Consider the following 11,778-nt stretch of genomic DNA (forward strand, 5'->3'; position numbering starts at 1 on the left):
TATATATATGTATATATATATATTTATGTACCTTTATTTATGTGCGAGTAAGCCAGTAACAAAAAAACTGATCCCTTTGCAGTTGGATATAATTACGTATGTGGGAAGGTACACTGAAAATAAAATTTCGTAAAAGTGCTACGAAAAACTTTCGTAGTCTTGGTTTTTGTACAATGTACGAAACTTTCGTTCATAATACGAGCACATTTTTCACAACGAAACAAGATTTTACGAGCCATTCGCAAATATAACGAAAGGACTTTCGTAAAGCCTTTTTTCAGTACAATTTACGAAATCTTAGGTTTATTTTACGAAACACATTCGTAGATGACTGAACAAATCTCTGTACGAATAATTTTGTATATTGTACGAAGGCATTCGTAATATTTACGTGTGGTTTTAAAATTAACGAAATCTACAATTGTGTTTTCGTACAATTTACTTAATACTTTCGTACATAGAACAAATGCAGAAACATTTTTTTAAATTGGTACAACAGGCGAATATTTTCGTACAATATACTAAATTACCATCAGTTTAATATTTTATCATATTTTTATGTACCGCGTGTCGTTGCGAAACTACTGGTTGGCTACTGTGAGACGTATAATATAATTTTAAAAGTTTTAAGAAGCTTTAGCTGGATAAAAATACAATACAAAATTAAATGTTAAAGCTGTGGATAAATGCTTTTAAGCTTAGAATGTTTTTAACATCGCCCACGCTGAGCCTTGCTCTGCAATTTTATCAGTTAGCTATCAACGGCAAGCCCAAGCCAGGAACAGACGCACTACTTAATGAAATTTTAAGTAAGTACATGAATGATTTTTCACTGAAACTTGCCTTTCAGATGCCTTATCATTTTCCTTTAATTTATAGTCGAGAAAGGAAACAAACATCGAAGAAGCTGCGAATCTGCCAAGTACCTCCACATAAAAACATTGCAAAACATTTTGTTAAAGAAAAACGCTTAAAATTAGGAATAAAAACAAAATAAAAGTGTTGTGCTATAATTCGTTTTATGTTTTTACAGTGTGGTGAATGAAAGCAATCGGAAGTTCTGCGAAACAACCGCAGATTTTAGGAAAATAATTTCGTTAAATATACGGACTATTGTGTGCATTTTACAAAAATTTCGTAAAAAATAAAGAAATAGTACGAAATTCTTTAGTAAGTAGTACGAAATTCGTTCGTAAATAGTACGAATACGTTCGTAAAATGTACTAAGATCTGATGTGTCATATTTTTGTATTATGTACGAAAACTGTTTTGTACAATCAACGAAAACTATCGTGGCTCAAAATGACGAAAACTTTCGTAAAATGTACGCAAGTTTTCGTTATATTTACGCAGATTTTATTTTCAGTGTATGTACACATGTATGTACATATGTATATACAACTAAATTTATTAGGTAAATATGAAGTAAATACAGTTCCAAAATGAGCTTACTTGTATAAATTTGTACATATGTAGAAAGATATATATATATATATATATGTATACTAGCAGACCCGGGGAACTTCGTCCCGCCCAAAACTTAATTTTTTGTATTGAAACATTTTGTTCACACATTTTCACCAACAGTTCACGTTCATGATTTTCAGTGACGCATTTATCTTCAAATATTACGGTTTGGTGGTTTTCAGAGGGCATATTTCCATTGCCATCTTAAATAACGTAGCAAAAGTGTATATGCATACAAAGATAAGTAATAGCTTCAGTGCGTTTGAAAGGCGCCATGCCTCCTTATAAAATAGCCCTAATTTTCTCTAAGAGTGTGGGATTGATTGGATATATATCTCCATACCATGTTCGAGTACTCTACCGTGAACACTTCTGGAGATATGCATATGTATGAAAAATTCGGTTTTTATGGAAGGTACAGGTACCACGCCCCTTTTTCCAATAGCACCAATTTTTCTATGACTATGCGATTGATTTCATTTCGAGTCTTTTAACTTGAACACTTCCAGAGATATGCAGTATGAAAAATCCGGTTTGTATGAGAGGTGCACGCCCTTTTTCTAATAGCCCAAATTTTTCTACATGACTATGCGATTGATTTTATATATTTATCTCCATACCAAATTCCAGTTCTCTATCATGAACACTTCCAGAGATATGCAGTGATAAAAATTCGGTTTGTGTGGGAGGTGCCATGCCCCTTTTTACAATAGCCCCAATTTATCTTCATGACTATGGGATTGATTTTATATATCTCCATATCAAGTTCCAGTACTCTATCATGAACAGGGATATGCCGTGTGGAAAATTCGGTTTATATGGGAGGTGTCACGCCCCTTTTTCCAATAGCCCAAATTCTTCTTCATGACTATGCGATTGATTTTATATATCTTATACATATCAAGTTGCAGTACTCTACCATGAACACTTGCAGAGATATGTAGTATGAAAACTTCTGTTTCTATGGGAGATGCTCCGCCCCTTTTTTCCGATAGCCCCAATAGTATCAATAAAATGCACTCACTTTGCTTTTGTGTGGCTGCTGTGAATAACTGTGATGTTGTTGTTTTGTTTTGGTTATTTAAACGTAGGTTTTAATAATTAAAAAAAAAATAACAATCTTTCTTTGCATTGAAAAATATTAAAAGAATTTAGTTCGCACTGTATTTTAGCTACACATTGTAAAATTAAGGAGCACGCAGTAAATAGGTAAAATATGAGTAAAAGCGCTCGCTTATTTGAGACAAGCAACATATGCAAAGTTCGCAGATCGCATCTAATCAGTAAACATATTTAAAAATTTTTAACTCGTATGTTTGTGATCTCACCACATGGTGACCTAACCTATCTCAACATAAACTCTTATTTTTTCATATATTTAACTTCTCGTGCTACCTCTCAAATATATATGTTTGTGTATACATCCGTATGTATAAATATATACTAAATGAACATTTAATTTTTTTATAATTCGACGAATTTTTTTTCTTTCTTTTGGGTATTGTAAAATACGTTGAAATTTTTTTTTAGTTTTTCTTGTTAAGAACAAGTTCATATTTTTTTTGCATTTGATTTGGATAAGCTGAAAGAAGTTTGAATACTTTGTTTGGGTGATATGTTTTTTTCAGGGACGTGAACCGGATGAAAAATTTGGTCGGTTCGGTTCAGCGGTTGGGGAATCAAACGGCGGCTGTGAAATCACCACCGAGGAATATTCGTCGGACGGAGGCGGTTGGTAAAAAACAAACGGGATCGGGTACCGGGTCTGATGCGGGAAATCGTGGTCGTGGTCGTCCGAAATCGGTTGCCGGTTCGGAGTTGAAAACAGTAGGCGGTTCGTCAGATGGAGCAAGCGTGAGCGCTGGGTTGTCTACTTAAGTTGGCGCGAGCGCGAACACGGGGGCTGATAAGGAAGTTAGTGCGAGCACGGTTGCGTGCACCGGCACTTGTGCTGATGTGGGCGTTAGGGTGGCTGCAGTAAGGACATGTAAGGGGCTTGGGGCTGATACGAGGGCTAGTGAGGGCTAGTGAGGGAGTTAAAGGCGATCTCCGCTAAATTAAGCGGGGTCGTCGTTGGGATGAAAGGAATTGACCTGTCGTCGGCAAAGAAGCTGTTGGAGTTTTCTTCGGAGTACGAGGTGCTCCTGGTGACGGCTATTGCCGAGAATGCTCACCTTCGCGGCAAGGTTGATGTCCTTTGTGGGGGAAGGAATGGGGTTTTTGCCCAGCCTGCCGTGGTTCCACCGATGGGGGCTTCACCGAAATAGACACCGGAGGCACTTGTGCCCTCGTTGCCAGCATTGGTGCCTCCAAAACAGGTGGAGACGTGGTCGGTTGTGGTTAAGGATAAGTCGGGTCAGTCCTCCAAGGAGGTCATGAAGAAGGTGGTGAATGAGGTGGGCCCTTCATTAGGGGATGGGGTCAGTCTTATATATGTGACGCAACTGTTGTTGTTGTGGGAAAGGTACGTCACATCCTGACATGTGACTGGGCCCTCGGCCGGCGTACTGTTCGTGCCATCTATCGGGGCCTATTCGTGGCTTGCGCCACTTTTGGGTCCGCTATTTGGTACGAGACAGTTCTGAAGGTTGCAGGTCGCCAGAAGGTCCCGTCCTGCCAGAGTACATTGTTGCTGGGTTGTCTTCCGGTGTGTCGCACTGTTTCTGCGAATGCGCTTCAGGTAGTGATGGGAGTGCCTTATCTTGGCCTGGTGGTTATAGCGCGAGCTGTGATTTTCAGGATGAGAAGAGGCATGAACATGTTGCCGTTGACTGGGTGGATTTTGGACAGTGACTTGAAGAGGGGCTATCGTGAATGCAAACGGTTGTTGGATGACAGAGAGCGTGGTATGTGGCATGTGTTGGGACGGTAACATGTGTAGGGACGTGTTACATACCGCTTCATTCCGAGTGTACGGTTTATAGGAGAAAATCCAGACTTCAGGCATTGTCTGAGTTTGGATTTTCTACTAACGGGGCACGGCCCTCTTAATGCTTATTTGCGTAAGAGGAACCTCCATGACTGAGGGCTGTGAGTGTGGAGCGGACCCTGAGAATGTCGAGCACGTACTTTGTGAATGTTCAAGATACTCGGACGTGAGGAGTCTTGTCAGCAAGGGGTAACATGGACGGAGGGACGGTACGACTTCGGTAGTACCCTCTCCACATATTTGACAGTAGCGAACTTGATGAATTTCGCACGGGAAGTTTTTAGAAGGCGAAGACGAGTCGTGAGGGAAGGTGGTGATGGTGATGACCACCAGTCCAGAACAGTATGGTAAATCAACTGGTAGCGGCGTCGGCAAGGAGGTCCTACCGGAGACCTAATTCTGGTAGCACGGGGAGCAGTTGCCCTTGGAGCTTGCTCCAATCTGCTCGTGCGGCTTGGACCTACGTGGAGTATAGTGGTTTAAACACAAATGCGGGGAGAGTCGTTTTGGCTCGATGTGGAGCTGCATTGCAACCGGGTGGCGGACCCATAACACGGCAGAATTTAAATAGGCCTCGAACCCTACCAAGGTGGTTAGTGCATTGAATAGGTCCGTTGAGCTTTAGGGGCTCCGTTGAGCTTGGACTGCATTATTGCGGGAGGCACCCACGTTAAACCTAAGGTGACAGGTAATAAGATCAACGGAAATAAGGTCAATTGACTTTATTTCCCACCCTGGTGCGAAATAAAGTCAATTGACATTATTACCTTTTTAAAAACGAAATAAAATCAATTGACGTTATTTCTCTTTCAAACATTAAATTTGCTTAGCTTCGCGGCGGCCCGCGTCACGCTACGCCGCGGCCCCCTTCCCCGTCTCACGACGTGCTGTAACGCAGGTAGATTTATTTTTTGTATACGTTGAAATAAAATGTTTATATATTTTAAACATCGAGGGTTTATATTCAATAATACCCCCTATCTGCACACTTTTCACAAAGATGGGATTCTGATATAAAAATCCACCTAAGCTTTAACTGTCATCAGTGATATTAATGTTACCTTATATAACGACAGGTAATAAGTCCCAGATGGTTTCTAAAATCACAAATTAGTTTTTGTGCAAATTGCAGATAGAGGGTATTAATGAATTCAAGCCCTCGATATTTCACATTTTTATATTTGTAAGTTATTGGAAGCAGGGATGCCAACTTGGCTCAAACCGTGCCATTTGTTCCTATTTTACTTCAAATGGCACTTAATTTTTCAATTTGGCACAAAATGCCAAAATGGCACTTCTGTAAAAAAAATAACATTTCAATACAGTTTTGTGAAATCCTTTGCGTGCACTTCTTTTTCTCAACTAAAATTTTCTAATTTATAAAGGCTTTTCGACTGGTTTATCTTATTTTATCATTGCACTATTGTTTTGAAAATGTGGCTTTATTTTATTGCTAAATGAGAATGATTAAAAGGAATTACACCTTTTTTGGCACTTTTATTTTTCTATTTGGCACATTTTGGCACTTTTTTATCCTCAATATGGCATGTTTTGAGGCAACAACTTGTCTGCAGTAAAAAAGCATATAATTTTTGTTTCAAAAGTGTGTGAAAACCAATCAATTAACTTATATGATCTCGGTTCCGATATTAAATAATCAATAATTGTTTATACCCGAATTTTGGCACATTGGCTCGTTGAATGTGCCATCTAATAAGTAGTGTCGTCGTTCTCCTTAGCTGCTTTTAAATGACTGCTGGCGAGGCATAAATATAGTGTAAGAAAATTCTTTTTTTATAATTGTTTCCTTATAGAAAAGTTGGGTGCTTTTCCACCTTAGACATTCCGAATTCGTTCAAAATATGCTAATTTAAAACACAGAATTCTTTCAGTGCTCCTCCGGGGTTTTTGGACATGTACTGTTTCTTCAATTTAATAGTGTCCGCTTTATTTTTGTAGAAACGAAAAATGTTTTGCAAGTTATGGATCATTTCTCCACTCTTTCTTCAAATATTTCTCATATTCCAGCTGTGCGTTTAGTTTTTCGCATCGTGTTTTTACATATTCGTAATTTAAATTTTTTTTTTAATAGAATCACTTGGTGGTAGTTCATGATTGCGTGTGGATTAATATCACAACACTGAGGATTTGGCAAAAGCCTTTTTCTTCTATTAAAAAAGAACACTTACGGGGCAATGTTTATTGTAAGAACAACATTTTTTTCTATGAATCGACATACTTTAAGCATTGTTGACGCTATTTCCATTTGAATGAGGAAATAGCGTCAATGACTTTATTTCCAAATTTTTGTTGACTTTATTTCGCTTTTGAAAAGGTAATAACTGGCTGAGTCAGTGGTGATCGTCGGTTTGAATCCTACTGAAAGAAGTCTGATGAGGAAATGTGGTGATTTCCGAAGTAGCTATCACTTCTACCATTTTTTCAAATTATTGTTGCTTTTCCACAATAAGTTTTCACTGAAAACGGCGTCGAGCTCATAAAAATTGTTGAATATACTTGTTATAAAGGCCATAAAAATAACAAAAACAAATAACTTCAGGACGAGCACACCTAAAAAGTTAAACATTCTAATAATAGAAATATTAATAAAAACCAACAAAACCAACAACCACATGATCAAGTGAATTGCAGCGGAATAGCTGCGCTTGGTTGTAGTTGGCTTAGCATAGTGAAATAGTGGAAAATAAGCAACAAGAATTAACAAGACAAACTTAGCACAGTGCGTAGGCAACTGGCTGAGTCAGTGGTGATCGTCGGTTCGAATCCTACTGAAAGAAGTCTGATGAGGAAATGTGGTGATTTCCGAAATATCTATCACTTCTACCATTTTTTCAAATTATTGTTGCTTTTCCACAATAAGTTTTCACTGAAAACGGCCTCGAGCTAATACAAATTGTTGAATATAATTTATTTATTTATTTATTTTTTTCTTTTTCAATAACAATGATGATTCGGCAAAGTAGTGGACATATGCCTCAACGAGTTAATGTTTGTACGATTTGTAGGGAAATTCTTTCTGAACGCGAGGATATTTTGACCACTGCGTGTTCTCACCGCTTTCATAGGCCATGCCTTCGAAACTGGCTTAAAAAGAAAACCTCGTGTGCTCAGTGTCGTGCTAAATGTAGTGGAAAGAGTTCTCTCAACACACAGGTGCCCGTATGCGAGCCGGATCTGCCCTACAGACAGAGAATAGGGACATAGAACGCACTAAAGTATGCAGGAGAACGCAACATCTTGCGAAGATGCGGCAAGCCTTCCTGGTACCAATCCAAGACAAATTAGCAACAAAGAGGAGAAAAGTAGAGTTAGGAACCTCGTTTCCGCGGTAATATCAGCCCGACAAGCTACCTTATTTGCAGACTTGGAGAATCGCGTTTCCCACGTTATTGATAGAGCAAAGAATAGAATCCACACTCGTCAATGTATTGGGCCAACTAAATTTGAACATACCAAATCCAAATCCACCAGTAGCCCCACCTGTACCCAACGTTAGCCCTGTTCCTAATAATATCCCTGCGAACCTACCGCAAAATAATTCGACCCCAGTTTGACCAAGAGATATTTCGAACTTACCGAATAGTTCTTCTCAAAATTTTTACAGAGCAGTTGATCAGCTACGTTTAAGTGATACGACCGGTGTTCCTAATTATGGCAGAATAGCGCAACTTATTTCGAGTTCGATGGGTCACCTCGTATATCGGTTGACAGTTTTCTTTGCAGAATAGAATGTCAGGTGATAGATACACCCGAGGGTAATTTTAACCTACTCTGTGAGCATTTCCAAAGCCTCTTTACCAACGATGCCAACGATTCGTATTGGAGATATCGCCGCTCGAAAGAACGAGTAACCTGGCCATCGCTTTACCAAGCACTGAGAACCAGTTTCCAACAGCACAAAAGCGTTTTCGCTTAAAGAGCAGATTAGTGGAAGAAAACAGGGACCCAGTGAGAGCTTCCACGGGTTTAGAAACGCTGTAGTAAAACTAGCAGAACCTTTGCAAACTCGTTTGACGGATGCAGAATTAGTCGAAATGCTGCAGCATAATTTAAGACCTCGTGTTCGACAGAAATTGCTATACGTCCCCATTAGTTCGCTTGTAGAGTTGCTCAAACTCTGTTTGAAAGGCGAAAGCCTTGCGAATGAAATTAGCAAGACCAGCTATGCGCTGTCCGCTGTGTACGACATAATCCACGACGTTATGCTAATCAGCTTCAGTATAAAAACGATCCACAAAACTTTGAAGAAAACGAGATAGAGGAAGTTCGGAAATTAAACAACAAAATTGTCTGCTGGAACTGTCGGGGTGAAGGACATAGGTACCTTGATTGTTTGGAGGGCAATACCATATTTTGCTATGGCTGTGGGCAAGCCTGACGTTTACCGAACCAAATGCGAATCCTGTTCGGGAAACTCGAAAACGAACGAGGCTTCGAAACAGAGCCCTCGCAAAGACCAGGGAAGCGAACAACAACGCAGTTACCCATAGGCCCTGACATGCCTAGTGTCCATACCAATTATTGCGCACCGTCAATCATTCGCCCTGATGTATCATCGAAAACCAGTCCGTCTGTTCATAAAATCATACCGTTTAATGCTCGTCTGCAGAATTATAATATAATTAGGGACCGTATTTTGAATAATGATCATAATGCACCATCGCCTGTTAGTCGTTCATCTGTCCGTTTGAAAAAGTTTTGGCAAAATGTTAAAGCCAGACACAAATACTCAAAAAAAAAAATTTGCGCTATTGAAAAAAAGACATCAGATTTAAGCCCTTATGCAAAAATTAGTTTAAACCCCCCTGTTGGAGGGAAGTATGCATACAATTTTCCATAGTTTAGTTTAACTTGCTGTCTCCACATGCAAAAGTTTATTGCCAGCAATTTGGTACTTTGACAGCTACATTTTCATTGGCGCGATTTCGTGACGGAAAAATTGCTGATAGTTTAATATAAAAGCAAAAATTTAGCTGTTTTCTATTAAAATATTTGTTATTATGTACTTGGACGTGAAATAGCATATTATATACATTTTTTTAAACGAATAAATCCGGCAAAAATAGTCATTTTACAAATGCTTTTATCAAGATAAAAATTACCAACGCAAAAATATTGCGTGTAGTCAAAAATATTTGAAGATCTCAACAATTTTTATTAAGCTGGACGCCATTGGTGGTGATAGTAGCTATAACTTCTGGGTAAATTATTGGTGTTTTTCCGCAAAATTTTTTCATTAGAAACGGCTTGAAGCTCAATAAAAACTGTCGAATATAAGAGTAATTTTAAATAGAGATTCAAGCACAAATCGATGGCTGAGTGGAAGATCCACCTATCTTGCCAGCCAGATCAAAAACGCCCTATCTCAGAAAAGTTTTCAAGAACGCAATACTTTAGAATTTGATTGAAAAATTCCCTATCTCAGAATTCGGTTCAAAGTGCCCTTTCTCAAACGAAAATACATTGAAAATAAGCTGAGATAGGGCGTTTTTGAAACGGCAACTTAGGTAGGGCGTTCTTCAACCAAATTCTGAAATAGGGCGTTTTTCAACGAAATTCTAAAGTAGGGCGTTCTTGAAAAGTTTTCTGAGATATATCGTTGTTGAAAAATTTTCTGAGATAGGGCGTTTTGAACTGGTTGCCGAGATAGACCGATCCTCCACTCAGCCATCAAACTAAACTCTGTGAAAGGAAACCAATAAATATATAAAAAAAATTGCAGTCAAATATTGTGGTTGAAATATATTATAGTATGCATTGGATTTTGACCCCTTTCGATGAAAGCATTGCGTGCACTTTATTAGACTTATGTTTTATGAAACGTACGTTTTATGTCAAGTCCTCTATTTGCATATTACAGCTTTTGTTCTAGAAATGTATTTTTTTTTAATTTGGAATCCTTATTATTTATTTTTTGAAATGAACAAAATTATGTTTATTTATTTATTATAGCTAGGTACCATAATAAAATTATTATACTTAGTAACTAATGGAGTGCCTTTGACTCGCTTATAGAATAAGGAAATGTAGCAAATAATTATTAAACTCAATAAAGTACATGCTTTTGGATAGTTTACAAGTTTTTACGTATTCTCAGCATTGATTGCGCTTAAACATGAACTGGGTGTGACATTACCAACAAAAATTTCCGGAATGGATTTTAATTGAACACATCCGTTTAGGATGTGGTCTACGGATAATGTTCGTTTGCAGGCGGGACATGCTGATGGACGTGAACCTTGAAGCAAGTGCTCATGTGTAAGTTGTGGGTGTCCTATGCGAAAGCGAATAAATGTTTGAATTTGTTGCCGGGAGCATATGGTCGGGTAGACAGCACCTTTCGCGTTTTTATTTATTCATATTTCCGTTTTTCTACAGAAATTTTTCCTATGTGGTTCATAATACCCTTCGCTCCCCTATTTATTTAGTTATAGTTTTGCAAAATAATTCCATGAATATCATGCATGTGCAGGCATGGGTGGAGAAAGAGCACACAAAGAACTAGCTTTTCATCGAAATCTGGATGTTAATGTTGACTCAGAATTAAAAGAATTTGTACCTATACTTCGGTGAATTGCATGTTACTTTTCTTTGAGTTGTGCTGAATTATATCTTCAATTAAATACAATATATTGAATACTCTAAGTAAAACAATGATATTCTTAATTGTTACGAATGACTTTACATAAAATCCCCCTAAAGAGAAATCCTGCGGCCGGCCCTGCCCTCATGGAGTATATGATTGGACTCCAGCCGAATGTGCGTCCGATAAAGCAAAGATATTTTCCCATACCCCCGCAGTAGAAAAATTAGTTCAAACAAAAATCGATGAAATGTTAAAGTTAGGTGTAATCGAAGAGTCTCGTAATAGTCTTTGGTCCAGTCCAGTAGTCTAGTGAAGAAGCCAAATAAAGTCCGTCTGTGTCTTCATTCTAGGAAAATAAATAGTGTTACCGTTAAGGACGATATCCCCTACCACAAATTGATGGTACATTAAGTAGAATACCAATGGCTAAATACATAAGTTCACTAGATCTGCGTCGAGCCTTTTGGCGAATTCCTCTGTCTGAAAACTCTAGAGATTACACATGTTTTACAGTCCCTAATTGTCCGTTGTACCGTTACTGCGTAATGCATTCGGATTATGCAACGCTCCTCAATCACTCTGCCGCCTAATAGATCGCGTCATCCCACCCCAGTTGAAGAACCAGGTCTTTGTCTACTTAGACGACCTCCTTATACTGTCAGAAAATATTGACAGTCATATGTCCATCCTTTCAGAGGTTGCCCATCAGTTAAAAAAGCTTGTTTGACTATAAACATTGAAAAGAGCAGGTTTTATATCAACGAGGTAAGTTATC

This window comes from Rhagoletis pomonella, unplaced genomic scaffold (assembly GCF_013731165.1).
Source record: "Rhagoletis pomonella isolate Grant_MI unplaced genomic scaffold, Rhpom_1.0 Rhpom_scaffold_00003, whole genome shotgun sequence".
Classification (NCBI taxonomy): domain Eukaryota; kingdom Metazoa; phylum Arthropoda; class Insecta; order Diptera; family Tephritidae; genus Rhagoletis; species Rhagoletis pomonella.